This window comes from Caretta caretta, chromosome 10, assembly GCF_965140235.1.
Source record: "Caretta caretta isolate rCarCar2 chromosome 10, rCarCar1.hap1, whole genome shotgun sequence".
NCBI lineage: Eukaryota > Metazoa > Chordata > Testudines > Cheloniidae > Caretta > Caretta caretta.
This window is the reverse complement of record NC_134215.1, coordinates 15,391,102-15,417,821: the sequence shown is the minus strand read 5'-3', so window position 1 is coordinate 15,417,821 and position 26,720 is coordinate 15,391,102. Positions and strand designations below refer to the sequence as shown.

The window sequence follows — 26,720 nt, the reverse complement described above, 5'->3', positions numbered from 1 at the left end:
TTTCTCTGTAATGCTTTTACCTTAAGAATAAATGTGCTTGCTTAGAAAGAGTTGTATGGTAACTTGTAACTGTTGGAAATACACTGTTCATAGCCCTCGGTGAGGAAGCAATACACACATGCACTGGGTGTTAGGCAGATTGGTTTGCTGGGGATATCACAATGTAAGGCAGGGAGCTGTGCAGCCTTAAAACCCCCTGGTCAGAAGGGAGATGGCCAAGGGTACGTGCCCAGAGACAGGCGACAGCTGGCGACCTCAGACCTGACTGGGTACAACTGGAGTGGACCACAGAGAGAGGCAAAACAGGTGCATTTACCCTGAAACTATGACAGCCAGGAAGAGCAGTAACAAGAAATAGGGGCCTAGACATTATTGCATGGCTTTAGGGCTGCTCACATCATGGCTTCTGAACTTAGTCAAGCACTGCTGCTGCACCAGTCCTCACAAAAAGTTGGGGTGAATGTGGAGCCTTGCAGCTCTGTTACCTCAGCCTGCTATTCAGCATAGTTGGCTGGGGATCAAAGGGGGACATAAACTATATCTTTCCCTGGGCTGCAGTAGATTATTTCCCCTGGAAACAAAGATGTACTCATGGGGAGAATTGTAACTTTGAGACTCAATCCCTCCCCAGTGCCGATATAATTGGGCCAATTATAGCCTGTTCCTGCAAAGAGATCTGCATGGGTAAAGTCCTAATCCCATTGACTACAAATGACTTCAGTGAGATCCACATGGGAGTAAGAGTCTGCTAATGCAGATCTGCAGACCAGTCAATGCCCCCCTGCCAAAACTCAGAACAGCAAACTACAAGATTTTGTGCATTTCCTTTGAAGTTGGAAAACTTACCCCAAAGCAATCCTATTTTTGAGTGGAAAATGTTGATTTTTCACAATTTTGAAAACAAATCAGTTTGCACAGAAATAAATCTTGTGTAATTTTAGGTATAATTTTAATAATTTTGCAAATATTTCATGGGGAAAAATTGTAAGCTCAGTATCAGGAACATTGTATTTTGATACTATGATTTACTAACCAGCGGCTGCAATGGTTGGGTCTTATTCATCACTATATTTCTTGGATTGCTAGTGCCTCCATTTAATTTAATAGAGAGAAGTCAGTGAATTGAATACCAGGCAGTGAACTCAAGGGAATTACTTACACCTGCTTAAAACCGGAGTAACACCACTGGGAGTCAGGCCCATTACTTCAAGATTGTACTTATATCAAGTGGTATTTTGTGAGATAATTATGAAAGGGCAAATCCTCACAACTACAGCAGCCCCCATATGCTGTGGAATTGTGATGGTTCTGCTGGGTAGGGAGGATTCTATTATTTTCCCTCTCTGAAATATTATTTCATTCCATACTGAAATGGTTTTTACCCACTAGTGTAACTATATTGATTTCAGTGAAGTTGCTTTTCACTGACACCAGTGTAAGTGGGAGGGGAACCAAGTCTAATACAGTGATTATCATCCTAAATGCAGTTCATTCTACTGCTTGTAAATTACAAAAAATGTTTAAACATTCAGTCAGTTTTGTTTTCTTCACTTGACATATGGCTGGATTCAGAAAGCATCATGTTTCTGAAATCTGGAGTGTCACCTCCCTGTAGCTCACAAAAGCTTCTGCTCAAATAAATTTGTTAGTCTCTAAGGTGCCACAAGTACTCCTTCTCCCTGAACTAGAGTCTCTCAGGACTTTTGCTTTCCACTGAAGTTTCAAGAGAAAACTAGTTTACCTCACCATCATGTTCTACTAGTATTGAAGTACAGCTTAAGGTTAGTGGGGAGGAAATGTATGTGCCTTTTAATATGTGACTCTTGTGTGTCAAAAAAATGATATGTTTTAGCTGCAGTCTTTATTGCTGGTTTGGATTAAATGGATGTGATTCCCTGAATGTATGCTAACATTAAAACAATGGAATCAGGAATTAATGTCTAGCTGGAATTGGATTTCTTCAGCCAAATAAATTTATTACAACTGGTTTAGACAGCACAGTTTTACTCTATTTGGCTCCTTTGAGACTAGATCTTTGGGGCAGAGACAGTAAAGTGTTAACACATCACTGGTACTGTACAAACAATGAGTCTTAATACACTTAATGCTTGACCAAACACATAGTAACTCAGGGAGTGCTGTTAAAACCTTAAAAGATATGCTAGTCATGTTGCTGAAAAACAGCATTCACCCAGGCGATGCTGCCATTACACCTTAGCTTAGAAGCACATAAATACGGATGCATCCAAATTTGAAAAGCTTCAGAACTCTGCAACTGGCTGATTAGCTAAAATGAAATAGTGGAGCTGGGCAAACCAACAACAGAAGTAGAGCTACTGCCAAAAACTATCCTGGGATTATTTGTTTGAATTTTGAAATGAATTTACTTGAGCTGTGTTGGTGCTTCTTATATTTGCTTTCTATAAATATTCTAGCCAACAACTTCACTGATGGGAATGTTCACAGAAAATACTTGAGAGTATTTTGGAAAGCAAACAATATCCACATTGGAGAGACCTGGTTGTACAAGTTATGGTCCTGCAATCTTATATCAGAAACATACCATGTGACCAATCCAACCTAAGCAATCCACGTCAAACTTCAAACACCCAATGCCTGCAACAAAAATCTCACAAAAGAATCTACAGTTCAAGAAGTATTTGCAGAAATTATTTGGCAAATGCACTAGAAAAACAAATTTGAAAAAAATCTTGATTTTATGGGGTATGTCTACACTGCATCTGGGCGTGTGCCTCCCAGACTGAGCAAACAGACACACGCTAGCTCTGCTTGAGCTAAAAACTGAAAATAGTAGTGTGGATGTTGCGGCATGGGCTAGCCACTCAAATACATGCCCACCTGAGCCCTTGGGTCCACATTCAGGTGGCTAAGCCCATCCTGTAATGTCCACACTGCTGTTTTTAGCACCCTAGTTGAAGCAAAGTTCGTGTGTGTCTGTCTACCCAGGCTTGGAGTCATGCTCCAAGCTGCAAAATGTAGACATACCTGTAATGAGAATTCATGAACAAAAAGAGCCAAAATGTGTTGAATAAATTCATCATAACTTATTCATGTGGTTGTAGAAGAGAGATTAAAAAGCTGCATATGAAGGATATCTCTCTCAAACCATTGAAGAAACTGGTGTGACCAGCTGTCACAGGGCCATTACACTCTGTCACCCTAGGGTGGGGCAAGGGCATGTAGCCCCACAGTTAAGTTGCTTGCGCTCAGCCTCAGGGCTGTGTGGTCCAATGGCTGGCACAAATAGGGCTCCCCTCATCTGCGGGGGAGTGCGGCCGATTGGCCAGATTCAATAGGGCTCCCCTTGGCTGCAGGCAAGTGTGGCCCAAGGACCAGAGTCAATAGAAGGGGATGTTTGGTGGGCTACCTCCCAAAAAGGTGGGAGGGACAGCTGGGTAGGGGGATCTGGGCCCTCCCTGCTCCACCGGGCCCTGGGCTGGGAGGGGGTTTGCCACAAAGTCGGTGGGTAATCTGCCCACAACACACCAACGGCTGCAGGGACACTGGCTAGTCCCTCCCTGGGCTGCTTCCTACTCTGACTCCTGTAGCTGAAGTTAAGGTGTCTGAGGGGTCTAAGGGGGCCTCCGGTGCTGACTGCAATCTCCCTAGGGCATCTGTGGGTGCTTGGGTGCCTGCCTGGGCCTCGGCACCTCCTGCTCCCTCAGTCCGAGATCCTGGCTGCTCCTCGGCTGGAGCCGGCAAGGTGAATCTTTCTTCCTCGGCAGCCTGCCCACACTGAGCTAGGCTGCTCTCTTTTATGCTGCAGCAGCAGTTGGAGCATGCCCAGCAGAAATTGAGGGGGCGTGGCTTCTGCTGCTAAGAGCGCTGCCTTAACCCCTTCCACTCCAATGCGGGGCCAGTACACCCCATCACACCAGCTAAGTGTGATCTCTGCATATTTATATTCCAAAAGGCTCTATTATTATTATTTTTATTACCATACTGCCTAGGTGCCCTAGTCATGGATCCCATTGTATTAGGAGCTGTACAAACACAGAACAAAAAGGTTTCAGAGTAGCAGCCGTGTTAGTCTATATTCGCAAAAAGAAAAGGAGTACTAGTGGCACCTTAGAGACTAACACATTTATTTGAGCATGAGCTTTCGTGAGCTACGGAAAGAACAAATCAATAACCATATCAATGGACAACAGGGAAGAGAAGGTTGACAGCAGACAAGATATCATCAGTACTGATGGACTGGATGTCAAAGAGAGGCTGAGTGACAGGGTTATGTTGAAAGAGACCAGATGAAGATTGGAGAAGAAAAAAACCTCAGCAACAGAGGATGAATGACTGATAAGCATTTTGTTTGAAAGAGTTAACTAGGTTGCAAACGCGAAAAACAAATGTCTTCCAAAATGTTTCTAGGCAAAGGATATAATACATTAATATGACAAATATTTGTTTTTAAATCTAAATGTTATGCCCTTTTAAGATAATGCCAGACATCTCATTCAATCCCATTTTTATGCTTATCTCCATGTATCGGGAAGCTGACATCCCATAAAACAACTGTAATTTCAGTATTATTAGCATGATAAACTCTAAAGTTCCCTGGAGTCATAAAGGCACTGAAAGCAATTATCATGAAAGATTGCTTTAACAGCTAGGTTTCTGGTCTCAGCAAAGGGCCCAATCCTGAAAACACTTTTTACAAGCATGGTGCTTGCTACTAGAGCTGGTTGGGAAATAATTTTCTAACTAAACATTTTGTCATTGGAAAATGGCTACTCGCTGAAAACAACTGTTCAGAGGAAAGGGTCAGTTTTGACTAGTCCCCTGATTTGAAAAAAAAATTGAAAAAAGTTTTGAAATAGTCAAAATATCCCGCTTTGACAAATTTCGACTGAAAAATCTCATTTTTTTGGTTCAACATGACTTTTTCAAAATTTTTGTTAATTTATACTTAAAAGGTCAAAAAGGTCAAAACCAAAATGAAATGTTTTGATTTCACCTGATTAAAAAGGTTTTTCAGATTATAGGTTCATGAAATTTTGACTTTGTCCTGATTTGAGGCCAGGAAATTTTTTTGAAATCTGAAATTCTGATGGGAAGATCATTTTCCTCCCAGGTCTACTCTTACTATGCCTTAAATCAATGAGATTACTCACAGTAGTAAGCATTATGCATGGTGGTGTTTTAGGATTGGTTCCTATATACAGAGATCATTTGGTGCCTCAACAGATTTCTCACAGTCTTTCAGGAATAGCCCTTTCACTGGAAAACTTCTCCAGTCACTGCTTAGCTTGGCTAAGGAAACTTGGGCTGTTTTTTGTGTGTTTTACACAAATATACATCAGAGTTCCTATGGTACATCCCTTACCATTGCAACACACGACTGTTTCTGTGGCAAGGTTTCAGATGCCAGGGCTCAGCAGAGACACAGAACTATTCTGCTGACTTGCCCTGGAAGGCAGATCAAGGGAGTTGTGTTAAGTCAAATCTAGGAGAATAAAGGGTCGAGAGTGTCTCTAAGAGAAAGGAGAAACAGGGATGAGGGCTAGAGGCAGCCAAGCTCAGTAGGAGGTTTGGGCTGAGATCTGTTTATTGAAGTTAATATTGAAATCCAGGTTCAGGAAGGAGTATGTTTGGACCTGATGCAGTGCCCATACAGCTTACAGTTTCCATTTCTCTTTGTGGTAGCTTTTTACATATTCAGGGGGAGGGGCGGGGAACAGGGATATTTTATTAAGTAGAGAGAGGTACAAACCAGAATCTCTTATGCATCTCTCTGTGCCCTTTTCCAATTTGGTGGGATCAAATGAAAACCATCTCCACATCACCCCTGGGTTTGCAAACCTGTGGAGATTTGCCATATCCACCACTTAGTGCTGGGGTGGCATAGGAGGGTGAGAAAGTGAAGGGTGTGGAGTATGACCATTCACAGATGTTTCCTAGGCATGGTTCAGAGACAGACTGGAGGCTCATGGGGTTGGGCCTAATGGTGAGGCCCACAGGGCCAGGGGTGGATGGGGAGCACCCTCCTGCAGGAGCTGCTTGAGGAAAGCCTGAGAGGCGGGTGGTAAGGCTGCCCTCACCACCTGGAGTATACTCTGGAAGACGTGAGGGATGGAGTGCCCCAGGTGCCGGTGGAGCACCAGGGGTCTACCCTGTCCCTTGAGTTGTAGTCCAGGAGGTCTCCGATCCTGTTGTACCAGCCAGGACCAACCTCCGGCATATTGCGTGGGACTGCACCAACCACACAGATCGAGGTTGTGTAGCACGGGCTCCGTGAGGAGATCTTCCCTCTTAGTGGCCGCTGCAGACCTGGTCACCGAGACCAGCTTCCAGGTCCTGAGGAGATCCTGGTAGAAGACCAGCAGTTTGAAGAGGTCTCATGGGAGACCCCTCAGATGGAGGTAGAAGAACTGCCAGTTGTATCGGAGCTCTTGGAGGTGGCAGAGGAAGGTGTGCGCCAGCACGTTCCAGGCTGGCTACCTGCACCATAAAGGAGTCTCTGCAGGGCCTGGAGGCGGAAGACATGGACTTGACTGAAGAGGCAAAGCAGGTTGGAGCACTTCCAAGGGACTGAAAAACACAGAGTTGGTGATTTAGTCATTGGCATTATGGTCTTTGACTCCTTTTTGACCCAATGTCTCAGTGTGGAAGTAGGGAGCATAATTCTGCTAGAGGGGAAGTTAAAAAAGGAGGTCCTAGTTACCTGTAGTCATTAATGATTCCATGGCTCTTTTCATAAGAGTGTAAGTTTTTAACTCCTGTGTCCTGACCAAATTCCAGCATGAGGAATTATATTCTAACACCCCCTTTCTCTGTCATTGTGCTTAGATGCTTTGGATGAAATCTTGGCCCCAGAGACATCAATGGAAGTTTTGCCATTCTCTTCAATAGGGCCAGGATTTCATGTATTATTTTTCTTCCCTTTCTTTCCTAAATTATTATACAGCATGTTAAACAACATTCTACCCTAAAAACAGCTGCATTTCAGTGGTAGATGGAATGAACTCTATGGATTCTGTCTTTAACTCAGAAGAGTAAGAGGAAGCTAAATTAATGTTTGCAAAGCACTTTGAGAGTCTCTGGTGAGAAGTGCAAAGTGTGATTACTAATTTATTATTTAAGAAAACAATCCCGGCCAAAGTAAAAAGCCAGTGGGTATCACTGAAAAGAGGTAAAATTAGGTCAGCTTTCTGACTTCTTGGAACTGCTTTTGGAGAGAAAATATATTTTGAAAACTAAAGTTCTGTCCTTATATTGTTTCCAGCTTTTGAAATTTCAGATCTTTTCAACCAACACCACTGGAGAGAGAGATTTGAAGTCTGGTCAAGATTGTCCTCTGTTCTATGCTTATGTAATTAGGGTTAGCTTCATTAAAGTCAATGGTGTCACATAGTATAAAATCCCATGTCAGAGAAGAATTTTTGTGATTGAAAAGATGAAAGGTGCTACCTCCAAATTATTGGTTAGAGGAGCAATTCACACTGACATCTGTATTAATGGTGCTCAATGGATTAATTAGGGTCTGTCACTGCAGTACGTTCAGTACTTTCTCGCACATACTAAAATTGTTCTGGGCTCCATCAGTGTGCATCCCATGGAACACACTATTCCTAATTCATTTTCCCATGTGTGATTTAAAAGAACACTTTAATTTTATAGCTCCTATTGGCAAAATGCTTCCAGACACTCCTGACTGGCTCCAGACTAATTAGAGACTTTTTCCCTTGCCTAATTGAGCATGGAGCCATTCTTGTTTTCTTAGGATGCATATTTAAGTCCACAGAATGTCTGGCAACAAATGTATGAGACGTATTGAATTATCATTGGGAGATATGAATACCTTTTGAACAAGAGGTAGCAAGGGAAAATAAATATTGCACTCATGTCCTGCTCAGGTGTGTCTACCCCTGAAAAAAACTGAGCTTAAGATTTGTACCTTAAAATAGCTTCAGATATTACAGATGGGAAGTGCACAAAAATTGTAACTGTCTGGTTATCTTAAAAAACAATGATAAGAAAATGAAAGGAAATTGATTGGGGGTAGGGAGGAAGGGGACCTTGTAAAGTTGGCCTGACACTTGCCAGGTGAAATAAGTGGTTATGTCAACCAGCTCGCTATAACCATGGAGAAAAGTGCAGGCCCTTGCTATCACAACTTATCCCACAGTCATATTAAGTTTTATAAATCAAGGTGGTTGTTCATGAGCATGAATGTTGAAAGAAAGAAGGCATCATAGTAGATGTCCCCTTAGAGGGTGGCCACATAATGCAGTGTACATGAACTCCTTTTATTGTTTACACAGGATTTAATTTCACTATCCTCAAACCACCATGGCATTACCCATGTCCTACTTTCAAATGTGTGTGAAATGTCACGTGGAAATGTCCTGTAAAAAAAACACAATTCTGCATTGGCCAAGAGGTGACTTAATGGGAACATTCCATTTCTAGGATACCCTAAATGAGAGAGACAATCCAACACCTCTGAGAGTAATTGAACTGGCAGTCACTGAAAAATCGCAATTTTATATATTTAAAAAGGATAATGCTTATTAAAATGAAGACTTACATTTAAAACAGTAATGTAAAGTAGCTTTTTACATTAAGCCTCTCAATATTTAGATACTGTATTTGGTGTGAAGAATTAGAGAGGGGGCACAGTTATAATAATGGGTGACAGAAGAATTGTAAATAATGAGTTGGAGCAAGTGAAAGCTAATGGAAGATAAATACAGTTCAGAGATAACTACTTCTATTCCTCTAATTTTCATGATGCGCCTTGGGTACTCTAGGAATTAATGCCACATCTGGCAGTACTCAGGGATTTTCTCCATACTTATAATACTCTGCACATATCTACAAAAAGTCTTAGATCAAGGGAAAAACAACAGACAATGAAGTTCAAAACAAATAACTGCAGAATAATAAAGACTGAGTCTTTATTTCATACGTCAGTGACATGAAACATGAGAAAAGAAAGGAGTGACGGAAGTCCTAAGAAAAGCAGAGCCACAGCATTACTGAAGGATGCGCATTAGAAAGTTGGAAAATGAATCTCAGTACATGGAATGGTGACTGTGAGAGTTTGAAAATAACTCTGGCCTTGAAACTCACAAGTGCAGAGAAAACAATGGCAACTTTTGTCAGACTGAAGCTGGTGCAGCCAGAGGAACATAAAAGATGTAAGTAAATCAAAACGCAATTTAACTGAAAGGAGAGCAGAAAATGCAGCCAACAGCAGTGCAAGTCATAACAGCACTAGCAACAGCCTAGGCAGCAGATCTGGTTAACATTAAGGGAAGTATAAGTAACACTTATTAAATGAAGACCTATTTCAGAGGATGCTTACTTCCCCTGGACATCGTGTTCTTTTTCAACGTACATGTCCCTTTTTGTGGCTAAGGCTACTGGTAGTCACCTATGACACCAACTTAAAATGATCCACCACTCCCAAGTGGCTAGCAGCAAAATCTTCTACCAAAAATGAGAGAGATCCACAGCAAAAAAGGCTATGTGGCTTTCATCATCCTGTTATGAAGACATTGATTGTGAAAGCTAGACAGATTCACAGGAAGGTTCCTGAATCACTAGTGAAACTTGCCAAATGTGCCTTTTTGCTTATGTTGGGCCCAGTCCGATAAAGTGCTGAGAACCCTCAAAACCCACTAGAGCCAATCAGAGTTAAGGGTACCACACATCTCAAAGGATTGGACTACTCCCTACTGAGCAATTAGGTGTAGTCCCTGACCATGCTAAGAATGAAACTCAGCCACTCTCACATATGGACCAGTGTTTGTAGTTATAAGGTCCCAGGTGTGATTCTCCTCTCTCAGCACTGTATATTAAAAGTAACCATCACAATGAACTAGTATGAGAGGAGAAGCAGGCCCCTAATGTTTAAAAGACTTAACACTTAGCAAGAGACTAAATTTGTAATGCTGTACAGTATTTTTCCCTTTTTTTTTTTTTAGACAGCCATACAACTGTGGCCACTTTCCTCAGCAGACACAACCAGTTGTGCCCTAAAGAAGACAAAGTACCAGCATGATGTCCTCAGAAGAATCCTTAGGGGCTAAAATGGCCTTTCAACTGACTCTTATTAGCCCGCTCATTGTAGTTTGAGGACTTCTTGCTGCTTCCTTCAGCTATTCCTGATTGCACTAAATTACCTTTCATTTACAATGACTACAAGGATCAAACCTTTTCTTTTCCTTCTTTTCTAAAGGCTCAGCACTGTAGTCAGTACTGATGAGTCCATATGGATCCTGCCTTTTAATGACAGAAATCAGATGGAAGCTGTGGAAGAGAGCTGAATGTGTCGTGAGCCTCATTAACAGCAGCTGAAGTTTAGGAGTTCCTAATATTTGTGCCCCACGCTGTAGGGGCACTTGGCCTTGTTCTCATTCTTTCTTGCTTTCGCTGTCTTTAATCCTGAGCATTGTATTTATCATATAAGATATCTTTAACAAGAGTTAATATCTGATTAAACTCTATGCACAAGCAAAAAATGACAGTGCCAAGAGCTAACTAGCCTTTTCCTCCCTTGAACTGCCTCACTCTTAAATCTCTGTGCTATTGCTACCATCTTTTTTTTTAAATCAGCAGGAGGGGTGACTGTTGAGCCTTTTCCAGCTGTTAAGTATGATATCTCTGAATCACCCTGTGCCTTCCAACCTGGAAAGTGAAAGAGCAGGTTTGGCAATTAAACCCCTTGTAATGCATTGTAGAACACTATACAAAGTTCTTGTATAATGGCAATTATATAAGATAGACAAGATTTTGAGACCATACCCTACATAACTAGGACTTCTTACCCACGCATAATTGCTTTTGTGTAACTGTGACAAAGGAACATAACATTTAAACTCTGCTCCCAAGTTAATAAATCTTACAACAACCTAATTTTTCTGGGACTAATTGATCTTGAGCAATGCCTGCGTGCCCACAAAGGAAAATGTTTTAATATCATTGGTGAAAAAATTAAAATAAAATAACTATTTATTCCCTCTTTCTGAAAGAATCCAAGCCCTCATTCTGATTCTAAAAAGATGCACTCCTTATCCAATCAGGGCACAAACCCACTACCATGTGACTTACGTGACCAATCACAACTAACCAACATAGCTCATTTGGAGTAGTCAACAGTCCCGCTGAATTGTTTGTGATCAGTCCATAGAGTAAGGAAATGAACCCTCCCCCACCACCCCACACATACATACACATGTTCCTTGAGTAAATTCAAGTAATAAATAAATTGGAGGAAGTCATGATCTGCTTGCAAGTAGGAAGAGGCTACATTAATTAAATGATTCAGTCCCCCTCCTTACAACTTTAACTATAGAATCACTATGGTAGCTCCATAATCCCAGATAACAATGGGACTGGGTCACATTTAAAACGCTCCAGTGTTAGTGAAATAAATAGATGACTAAGGATCTTAGCATTGTACAAAGAGATGAAATTAATTGGATTTTAATGTACCGACATCTACTCAACTTAAAATTTCATAGCTAAGTGAACTGCTGTATCTCTATGCGTCATTATTATAAATCTTTCAGATAGTTTTATGGGAGTTTAGACTTTGATTCTTTAATCCTGAGTTGTTATTAATTATTTCATTTGCCTTTGTCAGAACTGCTGTTAAATCGGAGAACTGTGAAAATCATCTGTCAAAGTAGAGGTACAAGATGTCTACTGTTAATATCTCCTTGGCCTTTAATCCTGTTTTTCTGGTTTGTGTGAGCATTGGCAGTTAACTCAGGTTTCAATCAAACCTAGACAAGTAAGATTTTTTTCTGCCCTCCAGACAGCTAGTCAGACAATCTGTGATTTTTTTTCACACTACTCACAAACTCGTTTAGACCTTTGTCCAGACTAGATGATGCACAGCAAGGACCAGAACATGCTGTTCTTAGTGCAAGATATTTTTCACAGACTGAAATGCGTGGATTATTGAGACATTATTTTTCAGTTCATCTGGAAATTGTATCAAATTAGTTTTCTACTGCACAATTTTATTGCTTAAAGAAATGAAAATATTCAACTCTGGTCTATTGAACAAATGAATATGCTAATGTTTCATAATATTTAGAGTGGCATCAACCAATTTAAATCAAACACAAAACACCAAAAATTTGCAAGTTTAATTACTACTGGTCTATGTGTTCCCCTAGCAAATCTACATCAATCTAAGAAATAAATGTATTATCTGTTATGTCACTGTGTGTGCAAGGTACCAAAGAAACAACTGAAGCTGAATAGAACAATTAGTGATAGGATCAGATCTCATTGACCATAAGCAAATCTAGAGTAATTCCATTATACAAATTATTAATTATCTATTTGTATTGCAGTAGTGCCTAGAGCCCTCAATCAGGAATTGGGGCCTCATTGTGCTAGACATTGTACAAATCTAGTAAAAAGACAGTCATTGTCCCAAAGAGCTGACAATCTTGGTAAATGACAAGACACAACAGATGGATGAAACAAACGTGGATGGGGAGGAGGAGGTCGTAATGGTATTATGAGCATTGAGAAGTTCTTCTGGAGTCACACCAGTGGAAATGAGATCACAATCTGGCCAACAGAGTTCATGCAGTGCAATCAAATCCTTTTTGACAAATCTTATCTGAAAAAGGATAGACCGTTTAACCCTTTGTCACACAGATAAGCATGTATTAGCTCAAATAGCCTGATGGAAATTAATGAGTGAAATGCTGGCCCCATGGAAATCAATGGCAAAACTCCCATTGACGTCAACAGAACCAGGATTTCACCCAGCATGACTACTTGCATGAGTAAATGTTCACCAGGGTAAGGGCTCCACAATCTGTCCTCAAGAAATTTAACTATAAAGTATAACAAATCTTAGGTGCAGAATCCTTAGCTAAAATGTAAGAAATCCACTATCTGTAATTCTCCAATAATTTCTCTCCCTCATAAGTCTGCTTCAATGTAGGTGCACCCTTATAAGACTAGTGTCTCTTAAAAGGGCCTTCAATTGATGCCGACAATGACTTTCCCGCCCGCCCCCCCCAGCAAACCAAGAGACTCTTTTGTTGCAGTCATTAGAAATAGCGATGAAGTCTATTGAGTCACTCTAACATCATCTCAGGATACCTGATGCTTTGGCATTTTAAATGTCATATGGGTCAAGATGTAATCTCTAATTGTCAGTCACAGAGCGAGACATGGAAATAGTGAAAGGAGAAAAAAAAAACCCTGTAGATATAACTCAAGCTTATCATTGCACTTCTGAAAGAATGGAAAACCTAACTTCCCTACATGAAAGCTTCCATAGTAATGTTCGTTACTGAAAGGCATAAGAGGTTTTTTTCTGCCTTTTCTCCAAGATTTCTCATGTATTCTCTTCTTTCATCCTTTATATGACAAGATGGGGGCATAGTTTGAATAGTAGTCTCATTTGTGGCTCCTAGACATAAATTCAAGTGTATAGTTATGGAGGGGGGCGGGGATTTCAGTCATAAGTTTTTGGAGTTTTTTTTTAAAAACGTGAACATGGGACCTGATGATGATCTATTTGTATTTGTCTGTCTGCACCCCCTGTATCACAAAATCCCTTGTCAATATCACAGTCCTAGTGAACTACCTACTCTGAGGACAAAATTCCACCATCTACAAAAGGGGAAACCTCAGCTCTACATTGGGGTAGCGAAAAGGACTTACCAAGGGTCAAGGCTCAGTGATTCTAGAATGCCAGCAAAGCAGGGCCACTATGTGAGTCATAATAATTATACAGATGGTAGTTAAATGTACTTGTAGCTGTGGTAGCCCAAGGTAATCCATTCTGTTCTCAGGCAAAGCAATGAGGCCCCTGAAATTAAAAGCAGATTTAATAATTATGTATCTATACAGCTATCACAGCTACTACACTGCAAGCTATAATCCTTGCTATAATGGTGCTGGCTGATGTTAACAATGAGAAGTAGATCGGAAGAGAGGAAGGAATTTTCCAATCTTGCGCTTGCATCTCAGCTGTAGTTATATACAGACTGAGAGCCATTAGGTCTTTTCCCAAAGGGAGATGCTTCATGGGACATATCTGTCTTGCTGCGCGTGGAGTAATAGGGATTGGGAGCTTTGAGAAGGTACTTGTACAATATATGTCAAAATCTGAATTTATGAAGATGTGTGGCATGTTGCAGTATTGCATAATATGTGTCTGAGGATTTTAAATGTATGTCACAAGATGGATTTTCTACATCATGTGACAAATCTTGAGTTTCATACTCCCTTTGGACTTAGGACTCCACAGGAAATTGCCTCAATAAGAACTGTGTAACAAGTGACTAAGGGCCTCAGGATTTGGCCCCATGAAAACTGGCCTACTTCCCTACTGTATTTTGTAGAGGTGGTATTTTTGGTTAAATATTTGGGCTGCATTAGGAAAGCAACAAGGTCTTGAAGTGGCTGACCTAATGGTTCTCTATTTCAGTGATTTCAAACTGCGGGTTGCAACCCAGTACTGGGTCATGGAACATAAGGCGCTGGGTTGCAGAGGCTCTGGTCAGCACTGTCGACCAGGCCATTAAAAGTCCTGGTGGCTGTGCTGCCCGGCTAAGGCAGGCTAGTCACTACCTGTTCTGACACCACACTGTGCCCTGGAAGCGGCCAGCAGCAGGTCTAGCTCCTAGGCGGTGGGGCTACGGGGCTCCACACACTGCCCCCATCCTGAGCACCGACTCCAAGCACTGACTGGAGCTGGACCTGCTACAGGCTGCTACCAGGGTGCAGCGCGGTCCGTGGCGTCAGGACAGGCAGGAAGCCTGCCTTAGTACCCCCCGCTGCACCACTGACCAGGAGCCGCCCAAGGTAAGCCTGCGCTCCAATCCCGAGCCCCAATCCCCTGCCCCAGGCCTGAGCCCCCCAAACCCAGAGCCCCTTCCTGCACCCCAAACCCCTCATTCCCAGCTCCACCCAAGAGCCTGCACCCCAGCCCAGAGCCCTGACCCCTTCCTGTACCCCAACCCCCTGCCCCAGCTCTGAGCCCCCCCAAACCCAGAGCCCCCTCCTGTACCCCAACCCCCCCTGAACCTGGAGTCCCCTCCTGCACCCTTCATCCCCAGCCCCACCCCAGAGCCTGCACCCCCAGCCCAGAGCCCTGACCCCCTCCCGCACCCCAACCCTGTGCCCCAGCCCTGAGCCCCCCCCAAACCCAGAGCCCCCTCCTGTACCCCAAACCCTTCATCCCCAGCCCCACCCCAGAACCCTGCACCCTCAGCCCAGAGCCCTGACCCCCGCCCACACCTCAACCCCCTGCCCCAGCCCTGAGCCCCTCCTACACCCTAAACACCTCATCCCCAGCTCTGTTGGGTTGCGGGCATCAACAATTTTCTTCAAGTGGGTTGCCAGAAAAAAAGTTTGAAAACCACTGCTCTATTTGGTGATTTGTGTTACTAGGTGAAAAAGCTGCTCTGAGTTCCAGACACAGTCACTTGTTCCTATCAAGAGGCAGTGATGGGGTATAGGAACACTATAGGCAGCCAGATCATTTGTTGAATGTCTCATGGCCTTTGAATATGACAAATAGGATTCACACTGATTAGCGCTAAAGGAAGTCACACTTTTCCCACCTCTGCTGGAAGGAAGTTCACTGTGATTCTGGGTCTTGAATGGTGGGAGTCATTAACTGAGGAAAAATGAAAGAAAAGTAATATGTATCCATGGATATCAGAAGAAATCCTGACCCTATTAAAATCAATGGCAAAACTCCCATTAATTTGAGTGGGACCAGGATTTTTTCGATAGTTTTACAGATTAGAACAGAACTGGAAACTGAAATAATGAGAGATTATCTCCCTTCTCTGTTAGTTTCTTGTAATATTTCATCTTTATTTTATCAATTAAAAAATCTAAAATAGGGATGGGCTGAAACCAAAGCTCATGTTTGAACATCCCTACATTTTATGAATTTCAGACTCTGAAAGGTATATATTCAAATTTAAGCAAGGATGCTGTTTATAGCTTTGATCATCTCAGTAAGCACATTATCAAGGACACTGAACTAAGTTCATATGTTAAGGCTTTATCACTGGTGTAACTCCACTGACTTTGTTGGAGTTACAACAGAGATTAATTTGGTCCTTGGTCTTTTGTTGAAAAAAGAAATGCAAGAACCAAAGGAAAGATTTTTTTGTTTGTTAATAAATGTATTTTTCCCCTGAGATTACTGGCTGCAACATGCAGAACTTTTTAATAAATGTATCTTTACAATACAATAATAACCTAAACATCTGCTTTTCTTTCCAAGAAACACATTTAAGCACTGTGGCTAACACTGTGGCTGTTTTAGAGAGAAAGGGCCAGATTTTCCAAAGAATTCATCTCCCATTCAGGGAGAAGTGAAATGGCGAGTTTTTCAAAAGCGTTCAACAGTTAGCAGCAACCATGTCTGCTGGGGTGCTGAGCAGTTTTGAAAATCTGTCCACTTGACAGAAATTCCTGAATCATTTTAGTGAAAAATACTCTTTTTCTATTCATACCTTTCCAAACTCTGTGCCATTTATGATTCTAATAGTCTCTCCTTGCTTTGGACAGCCTGCCTTATACTAAAATTAAGATTCAATATCAAGCCTTCCTCTCCGTAAATCTTGACACTGAACTCAGGAGAAATCGATTTCTCCTGATAATTATGTACGTGCTTTGGTTTGGCTAATCACATTCTAAAGATAGATCTGCATTATGTTAATTCTTAATAATAAACTGTCACTGGAGTCATCAGAAACCAGAGAGAAGGACGTTCTGTATGCATAACCTCTAGAAATTATCATCATTGGCCTAGGTAGGACCTTCTCAGAGATTCATATATTAAAGAACATATTTATTATTATTTGTATTAGAGTAGTGCCTAAAGGCATCAAATGAGATCAGGTCCCATTATACTAGGTGATGTATAAATATATAGTAAGAGATAATCCCTGCCTAGGAGGTTTACAATTTAAATAGGCAAGATAAGCAAAAGGTTTTACCTTTTAGGGTACATCTTCATAGCTAGTGGCAGCCTGTGGCAATGAGTCTCACAGGCCGGGTCAACAGGCTCAGGCTATGGCTCTAAAAATAGCTATGTAGACATTGCACCTCGGGTCTTAGCTCAGGCTTTGAAGCCCCCCACCTCAATAGTCTTCAGACCCTAAGCTTCACAGTCTGCACAGCTATTTTTAGTGCTGGAGCATGAGCCCCATGAGCTTGAGTCTCTCAATCTAGCCCCTCAGACTTGCTGCAGTGGGCTCCCACTCCCTGTATGGATGTGCCTTAAGAGGAAGCAGGGTCAGTGCACCAGTGATCATCAGCTGCCTCCCAACTGGGCTTAAAATACGGATCTGGGCCCTCAAGGGAGAGGCACCTGGTGAGAGAGGGTTACTGTAGAGCACAGACAGTCAGTCAGGGCCAGTGAGAGCTGCCAGAGACCAGAGGGATAGTGGAAAGTCCTGGAAGGAAGTTGTGGTTGGTTCGTGGGAGAAGACTGAAGGCCAAAGAGCAGCAAGAAGCATTTGTCAGCTGACTTCCCTGAGCCAGAGGGCCAGATCTAGAGGGCTGAAGGCCAGAGAGCAGCAGAGGGAGTTGCTTGCTGACATCTAAGATGGAGAGCCAAAACCAAGGGTCAAAAAAGGCAGAAAGCAAGGGAACAGCCTAGGGGCTTCCCATGAGCACCCATGAGCTGGACCGAGGGGAACAGGGAGAAGGCCAGGGGAACAGAGGGATGCTCCCCCAGATCTTCCAGAAGAGAGGCTGTAGCGGTTTCTGCTGAGAAGACTGGAGTTCCTTTCTGACTGAAGCGGCTGGAGTGTCTGTCCTGGCAGAGGTACGGAAGAGGAACAACTAAGAGCCTAGGTGTAGTGGAAGACATCAGAGTATGGTATGGTATGGAAGGACTCCCAGCAGTGAGGCTACTTTGAGTGCCTGTAGGGAAGAGCAGGGTTCTTAATAAGGTCTGCTCTAGAGTAAGAAGAGCTGTGCCTAATTGGTGGCCTGTGGGAAATGGATTATGGTGGGAACTTCTTGTTGGGGATTATTTGATCTACTTTTTGGTAATTAACAGGCCCCAAGGAGGGGGAATCATTAAGGCAAGAGAGTTGTGTGGTTATTGAGGACTCTGAAAGGGAAAACTGGGGTGGCTAATGCAGGAGCTTCAGGAACTTTAGGTAGGGCTGCTCTATTCCAGGTGGAAGAAAGGAAGGAATATTATCCCCACTTTACAGATGGAGAAATGAAGCAGAGAGATTAAGAGTAAAATTTTCAAAAGCCAAATTTTAAAAGGTCTTTAGGTGTCTAAATATGCAGATAGGTGACTAGAAGGATTTTCAAGAGGCCCCAGGCACCTAGCCACTTCTGAAAATCCCATTTGGCACCTAGTGACATCTTTAGGTGCCTAAATACCTTTAAAAATCTGGCCCTAAATGACTTAGATGGTGTGACAGAGTGCTGGGCAACAGCAGCTGAGCCAGCCCTCTGGTCACTGCACCTCTACTTAATTACTGTAGAGCAGACCTGATTAAGAAGAGCTGTGCCTAACTGATGGGTTGAGGAGAACTAAGATGCTAATTAGGCCATTAGGCAGGGCATACAAAAGGCACAGGAAGGAAGTGGGAAAGGAAGTATGAGAGATCTAGATCCATCACTCTTCCCTGCCTGCCTCCAGAGCTGAGGGCTCCCTAGGACTATAGGGGTTAGGCTGTATAGTGAATAAGGATAGTGGATATTAATATTGTAAATAAACCGCACCAGGTATTTTACCAACAAAAAGGGCTCTGAGCTGTTTGTATGCTTGAGCAGAGGCAGGAGGAAGTGGGCCCTACCACAGAGGGCTAAATCCATTTTTAAAAGTGACTGAGAACTTAAGAGCCATTGACTTTCAGTAACACATGGACTCCTAAGGGTATGTCTACAGACTGGCCCATGCCAGCTGACTTGGGCTTGCAGGGCTCAGGCTAAGGGGCTGTTTAACTGCAAGGTGGACATTCAGGTCAGACTGCAGCCTGGGCTCTGGGGCCCTCCCATCTCACAGGGCTTCTAGCACTGTGAGCCTGAGTCAGCTGGCATGAGATAGCTGTGGGTTTTTAATTGCAGTGTAGACACATCTTAAGTGCCTAAATCACTTTTGAAAATGGGACTTAGGCCTTGCAATACTGAACTCAGCAATGGTTAAATACCTTTAAAGATGTGGACCTAAATCTCATTGAAAGTCAATTGGACTTAGACATCTAAGTGCCTAAGTCACCTTTGAAAATGGTCCTTTTGAAAATGTTACCTTTAGTGATTTGCCCAGGGTCACACAGGGAATCAATGCAAGAGCCAGGAGTTGCATCCACAGCTCCTGCATCTGAGTCCAATACCATAACCACAAAACCATCCGAATTTTTTAGAGTCCAACTGCATTTTAAAAACATATCAAAGTTCTGGTCTTAGATATTTTAAATCTAAATCTAGGGACCAAATGGCTCGGCAGCAGTTCTGCAGAAAAGGACCTAGGGGTTACAATGGACGAGAAGCTGGATATGAGTCAACAGTGTGCTGTTGTTGCCAAGAACGCCAATGGCATTTGGGAATGTATAAGTAGGGGCATTGCCAGCAGATCAAGGGACGTGATCGTTCCCGTCTATTCGACATTGGTGAGGCCTCATCTGGAGAACTGTGTCCAGTTTTGGGCCCCACACTACAAGAAGGATGTGGAAAAATTGGAAAGAGTCCAGCGGAGGGCAACAAAAATGATTAGGGGACTGGAACACATGACTTATGAGGAGAGGCTGAGGGAACTGGGATTGTTTAGTCTGCGGAAGAGAAGAATGAGGGGGGCTCTGATAGCTGCTTTCAACTACCTGAAAGGGGGTTCCAAAGAGGATGGCTCTAGACTGTTCTCAGTGGTAGCTGATGACAGAACAAGGAGTAATGGTCTCAAGTTGCAGTGGGGGAGGTTTAGGTTGGATATTAGGAAAAACTTTTTCACTAGGAGGGTGGTGAAACACTGGAATGCGTTACCTGGGGAGGTGGTGGAGGTATCTCCTTCCTTAGATATTTTTAAGGTCAGGCTTGACATAGCCCTGGCTGGAATGATTTAGTTGGGGATTGGTCCTGCTTTGAGCAGGGGGTTGGACTAGATGACCTCCTGAGGTCCCTTCGAACTCTGATATTCTATGATTCTATGAAATTGTGCATCAAAGATAAATAATGATAGCAGCCAGAATGCAAATGCTGTATCTGAAGAGAATAACACCCTTCTGAAGGCAGGAGAAATTGTCAAAGTTAAATAAAAAATTAAGAAGCCATTCTATGGGCTGCAGAGAAGTTAGACTGTGAGACAGTCCTTAGGGTCAAGAAATTTTAGAATCATTTTGACTGAAATAGTAATCTGATTCTGCTTCCCCAGAAAACACTTATCCTGTGGTGAAATATATTGCCATTGTACATGAACACCCGTACCTCTCATTTAAAAGCAGAAAAATATTTTCCTCTCAACTGTCCTTATTAAAACAACTCCAGTGATTAACTATGGAACTTGCTTAAGCCTTATCATCTAATAACAAATCGGCAGCAAAGACAGCAGACTATCTCTGTTTGGTTTGGTTGTTTCCAAGCCAATAATCAATTGATGCATATTAGTGACTCAAAATGAAGATTTATATGCTCTTAAACATCAAAACAACCGCTGTAGTTGCAAGTAGTGCATTTAACAAATATTTATCTCACTTAAGGCCTTGGAATCTAGAAGATGGGGTTATTTTAGTACTGAAATGCCAAATAAAAATATGGATAACATTAATGAAGAATATGGCTACTACTAGATTCCCTCTCTGCCTTCACCGGGCCTCCTTCCATGGTTACATTCATGGAGCATGGAATCTGCCATTTCTTATATTCTCTATGTTAGGATTCTTTGCTATCTTATTGACCTTGCCTGTCAAAATGAAAGATAAAGTACAGTTCTGGATTATGGGACAATGCTTTTGTTCTCATAACCAATTTACTGCCATATAGTGTACAGTACTTTGGAAGTCAGACATGCAGTGCTTACTACTGGCAGGAGTATTATATCCCAACCTGCCGAAATGTGTCATTATCTCTGTGCCAAAATCCAGTTACAATTAAAGAAGAGCCAGAAACAAAACACCCAGATCCAAACACTGCTGGACTTTGAGGAGGATTCAGTATTGTTATCTCTACCCCTGTCATGGGTCAAGCCAAAACCCTGGATGCAAACACCTGTCGTCTCCAGAGCTGGAATTAAAAATCTGGATCTGAAATTTGAAAAGCTGGCCTATCATTGGTTACAATGAGGTCGTTCCATAAAATATCACCAACATTCCTATTAAGGAGTGAGGAACCAGTTGTAAAAAAGAAACCTGTACCTATCCAACAAAGCTCGGATTTAGTCAAACTCAAACTTACTTTCAGAGTGAAAAAGTTTGCTAAGTTGTGTATGTATTTCTACACTTCTTGACTTTACCTGGGAAAAAAAGATACTGAGATGAGTGACATGATGATTTCAGGGTACTTATATGGCCCTCATCTTCATAATATCTGAGTGCTTATTCCTATCCCAGTCCAAACTAGGACAGCATGAGTCTCTGTCCCCAGACAAAAGGGATATTTTGAACAAGCATCTGAACTTTTGGATGTTACTTAGATCAATTCTGCAAACTTTCTCCTCTTGAATAAATAAGCTCAGAATCATATTTTTGTTGCATGACTTAAGGATGACCCTGGTTAGCTTTGACTAATGTGATCCTCAGTCAAATAGGATATTGCTAGAGAAATTCCTGGTTTAGTTAATATCAGCAAGCAGTTCTTCTGGACTTTATTCGGAAGTCAGATACAATCATATCATTGTTTATACACACTTCTTGAAACTCCATAATATTCTGAAAAATCTAGCAATTTACGCATTAATCAAATAGAACTAAAGATCTTTCACAGTACCTAGGCATTATCAAACATTTATTAGTTGCACTATTTATTGTAAACAAATGTTATTTTTTGTTCTGTCACAAAATATCATTAATTTTATATTTAAATATTTTAAAAACTAAATTGCTTTATAATATGCATGTTAGAGGTACATTCTTACCCTGTGTTATAGAGCGAGGTAGAAGAACCTGTATTCAGGCATAAAAATCTCTCTCTCACTTTCACCATCTGCAAAATGAGGATAATATTTACCTACAACAGATCCACAGGAGATTTGCAATGATTGATGTTTGTACATGGCTTTGAAAATGTAAAATACTTTATCAATAAAAGTGCTAACTATTGAGGTAAATATTTTAAAAAATGGGCACCTAAAGACAGGCATCTAAATGTACTGTCATCTTCCATTGGGCACCCAAGTTTTAAATTTTTGCTCTATTAGATCATTTTAATATTATTTTAGTGAAAACATTCTTGTATGGTCTTCCCTCCTTCTCCCTCCCTCCCCCAAATTGCTTGCAAATGTCAATGCAAACACTGTGGTAATGTTATTATTAAAGTCATAATGTAGGGGGAGACTTTGGCAAAGCAGTAAACCACTATGGCTTATTGCTAAAAGCAGCCAAGACAGCAGGCTGTAAATTGGCCATTCAGCAGTCTCAGTTTAACCAAGGCAGGAGGGGAGGGGGGGTTTTGGGTGCCACAGAAAGGGCAGCTTGACCCCGCATCCTTCCTGATAAGAATTGTGTTGAAGTTGCTGATACATGCATCTTAGAAGAGCAGGATGTGCCCCAGGAATGTCTATTGGGGCCTCAAGGCTGCAAACTCTGGAAAAACTCACACCTGGTTAATCGATAATCAGAAGGAACCTCTCGCTTGACCATTGAAACTGCTTACTTAACAAGTTTGCTTTAACGGACATGTCATTCTATTACTAATGTATAAATAAGGGGGAAAAGTTTGAGGTGGGGGACTCTTCATGACTGGACTCTCCCTCTGGATGCATTTTGTGTTCCCCACTAGCAGACGGGCTGTCGTTGTGCCACTCGAGAGCCACACTCAGCTTTGATAATTATCAAGGGTTGGGGGAGTTTTACTAACCTGTTGCAGACCTGTGTATAAGTGCTTGAGACTAAGTAAAGTTTAGCTTTAAGTGAAAGCACTCTTGTGTTGTCCTGTTTGTGCCAGCCATCTATCGGTTGGACGGCCATGTCTCCCCTGATTTATTTCCTGACACCACCTTGCACAGAGTAAAAGTTACCAAGAGCTTTGGGTTGAAAGAACCCCGGGTAAGAATAACAGCATTTATGGGCCAAAATCATCTGTGGTGTATGTCCCCTTAACTCAGAGCAAGTAAATCAGGGATAAATTTAGCTTGGTATAATTCAACATATAAAAGAAACTAACTTAAAGTTCAATAGGTAGGAGCCACAAGACAGCTCAATACTACTGTCCGGAAGTGCTGGCCACCTCCTACTGGTAGGTGGGTCACACGTGACATCTCTGGAAGAACTGTGTTTTTGGGGGGCATTCAGGGAAAGATAAAAACCAGTTATAGATGATTCTTGGGGCCCCTTTTGGGTGTGGATTGTTCATTCTCCATCATTGTACAACATTGTTTTCTCTCTTCAGGCTGATGAACTCCAACAGGGTTACACAGTCCTGTGAATGTACTGAATGTTGTAGTTGTTTTTCAGATGATACTACTTGGGTTTGTAGATGGAAAGGATATTCGGAGAATAAAGTGGATAGATAGTCTCTGTTCCCAGATGGGCAAATGAGGGATTCTATGGATGTAGGACTTTGCTATCATGCTTTATTTCTGTATGAACTGAGAATCTCTGTGACTATGTATCCAGTCCTTCAAGTTCTCACTAGAGAGAATGGTCCATTAAAATCAATGCAACTATTGTTTATGGAGCATTTGCAGGACCATTTCCTAGGGTTGAAATTCCCGGTCTTCTGCAAATCAGATAAATTCCCTCTTTCTCTTCTTACCACTTCAAATATGAAGCTCTTTCCAATTTCAAGGACAAAATAATGTGAACAGTACACACCTGTCAAGCGACATAAGCAAACCTAGGAGGATAGATTGTGTATGTGATGAAAGGACCATAAATGTTAAAATATCTCCGCTACCTAATATGATAAACTTTTTTCCACCATCTCATCTTAAGGCTTAAATGGCTAGTCAGTTTACAACAAATAAAAGGAAACACTAATTTAAAGAGCCTAGGTTCAAACTGCAAAATTTGCTGCTGTGTGTTGGATCTGTTCCTGAATCTATGAAGTCAATGGGAGTTTTGCCATTCACGTCAATGGCAGCCAGATTAGGGCCATGGTAAAAAACACTCTGGATTGAGATTACCATTTGAAAATGATAGCAGACTTAAATTTTGGACAACACATTCAGATGAAATATGGCAATTTTGGTCTTGGATAAATATTCATTAAAGCTGCAATTGGAACTTAATAATATGAAAACATTTAATACTCCAAACAATTATATTTGAGATATTTCTTTGATTGTCTGAATTTCATTTAACATGATTTTTTTCTAGAAACTTCTGAATCAATTCTTTTAAGGATATTGCATCCTATTTCTCTTTGCATGAGATATCTACTTATTTAAATTGATCAGAAATTATTCAACTTGATCTTGCTAAATCATGAAAGAATTAAACATGACCTATATCACTTGGATATAGTTATGAAGCACCATCCTTGCACATCACAGAATCAATATAATAAGCAGGATGCCCAATCAATTGTATGTGCATTCAGTTTTATATCCTCATAATAATTTCATTTAATGTTAATGAAATTCTTTGCCAAAATAATTTTTTGTTTGCTGGCTTTGTAATAGAAATGACAAATCTATTTATACATAGTATTAGAGATAACAAGACTAATTACTCTTGAACAGTATTCCTTAAAAATAAGAGGCAAATAAGTGTGTATCTGGTATAATGCACTGCAGAGCTTGTGAGTGTTGTGCCTGTGTTGTGGTGCCAACTTAAAGCTCATTGAAATGCCAAACATTGCTCTTCCCTGTGCCATTGCACTTACAGATGCATGGTACCTCACAAACATCCATCAGACCTTTAGTATGTATTTTTGTATTCATGCTTTTAATAATGAATACTCCTTAATAGTTTACATCTTCATAGTATAATACAGACATTAACCAATTACTCTTTATCTAGTCTGAAGACATGACATTATTGACCTAAAACAGTGGTTCTCAACCAGGGGTATGTGTATCCCTGGGGGTATGCAGACATCTTCCGGGGGCGGGGAGGGGGGGCGGGAGAGGTACATAAATTCATCTATATATTTGCCTAGTTTTACAACAGACTACATAAAAAGCACTCATGAAGTCAGTACAAACTAAAATTTCATACAATTATTTGTTTATACTGCTCTATATACTATACACTGAAATGTAAGTACAGTATTCATATTCCAATTGATTTATGTTATAATTATATGGTAAAAATGAGAAAGTAAGCAATTTTTCAGTAATAGCGTGTTGTGACAATTTTGTATTTTTATGTCTGATTTTGGAAGCAAGTAGTTTTTAAGTGAGGTGAAACTTGGGGATACACAACACAAATCAGACACCTGAAAGGGGTACAGTCGTCTGGAAAGGTTGAGAGTCACTGCCTTAGAAATTTTAATATTCTGTATGAAATACCTGATCTGAAGTCCACTGAAGTCAGTGGAAGGACTTAGTTTTAATGGACTTTGGATCAGGCCCTAAAGCATTAATTCAGAAGAAAATCCCAATTCAGGAAGGGCACTTAAGCATGTGCTTAAGTCCCACAGAAGCCAATGCTTTCCTGAATGGGATTGTCTTAAGTAAGTGCTTACCTGCTTTTCTGAATTGGGTCCTAGGGCTTCCACCTACAAGCAGAGATACTTTAGGAACACTTTTGCTGATACAGACTAACACTGCTACCACTCTGAAACCTGTTCCCCAGGCAGTGGGTGATGGGTATTCCTGATAGCTGATGACTACACACATTGAAATGCAAGTAGTTGCATGCTTAAATTCAGTTCTGCCTGAAAATGAACTGCACTGAACAATTCACCAGTCAACACAACATTGACTGGAGAAAGGGGAAGTCCCTAGTATCACTTCAAAGTTATAGTGTCTTTCTATATGGAATATCTCAGCACAGACATGAGCACTGAACACCCCCCACTCCCATTGACTTCCTCTGGGGGTTGTGAGCCTTTTAGCACTTCTGAAGAACCAGATCAAAGGCTGAGCAACCAAAAATCTCAACATCTGGCCACTTTTGAAAATTGTGGCTGCAGTAATTTACCCTCACTAGATGGATGGCGTAAAGTAGGGAAGTAGCAGGATGCCCATCCTAACAATGGTAAACGGAGGCATCCAGAGACAGTGACTTGGAGACAGGACAGGAACCCAGTTGCGGATCCGGTGCTTTCACCACGTGGCTGTCTTTTCCCCCGAGCGGGCTATTTTGTTGGAGCGTCCAGCATGGATCCAGCTGAGGCTCTGCCAGCCCCCGCGCCGTCCTGTACTCATCACCGGCCTGCAATCCGCCCCCCGAAGCAGCGTCAGCGGTGCCGCCTGCGTGTCCCCACCAGGCTCAGCCTCAGCCCCAGCCCCAGCCCCAGCCGCGGGCTAATGACTCAGGCGGCGGGGCTCTCCCTTGACTTGCCTGGGGCCCGCCTGAACGGGCTCGCGCGTCTCCCAGTCCTGACGAGCAGCCAATGGGAAGTCTCCCCGGCCTCCCACACCCACTCCGGCTCCGTGGTGCGCGGGGGACCGCGTGGCGTCAGCCCGC

General features: G+C 41.9%; 1 long non-coding RNA gene across 1 annotated transcript; it reads right to left on the bottom strand.

The window, feature by feature from the left end:
• Positions 1 to 4,029: 4,029 nt before the first annotated feature.
• On the bottom strand, positions 4,030 to 26,520 carry LOC125643741 (uncharacterized). The gene is made up of 5 exons (XR_007358806.2): positions 25,774 to 26,520; positions 22,061 to 22,128; positions 15,573 to 15,628; positions 13,666 to 13,813; positions 4,030 to 6,549 (listed from the first exon to the last, which is right to left on the bottom strand). It is a non-coding gene; the product is annotated as an uncharacterized LOC125643741 (long non-coding RNA).
• Between the last annotated feature and the right edge of the window lie 200 nt (positions 26,521 to 26,720).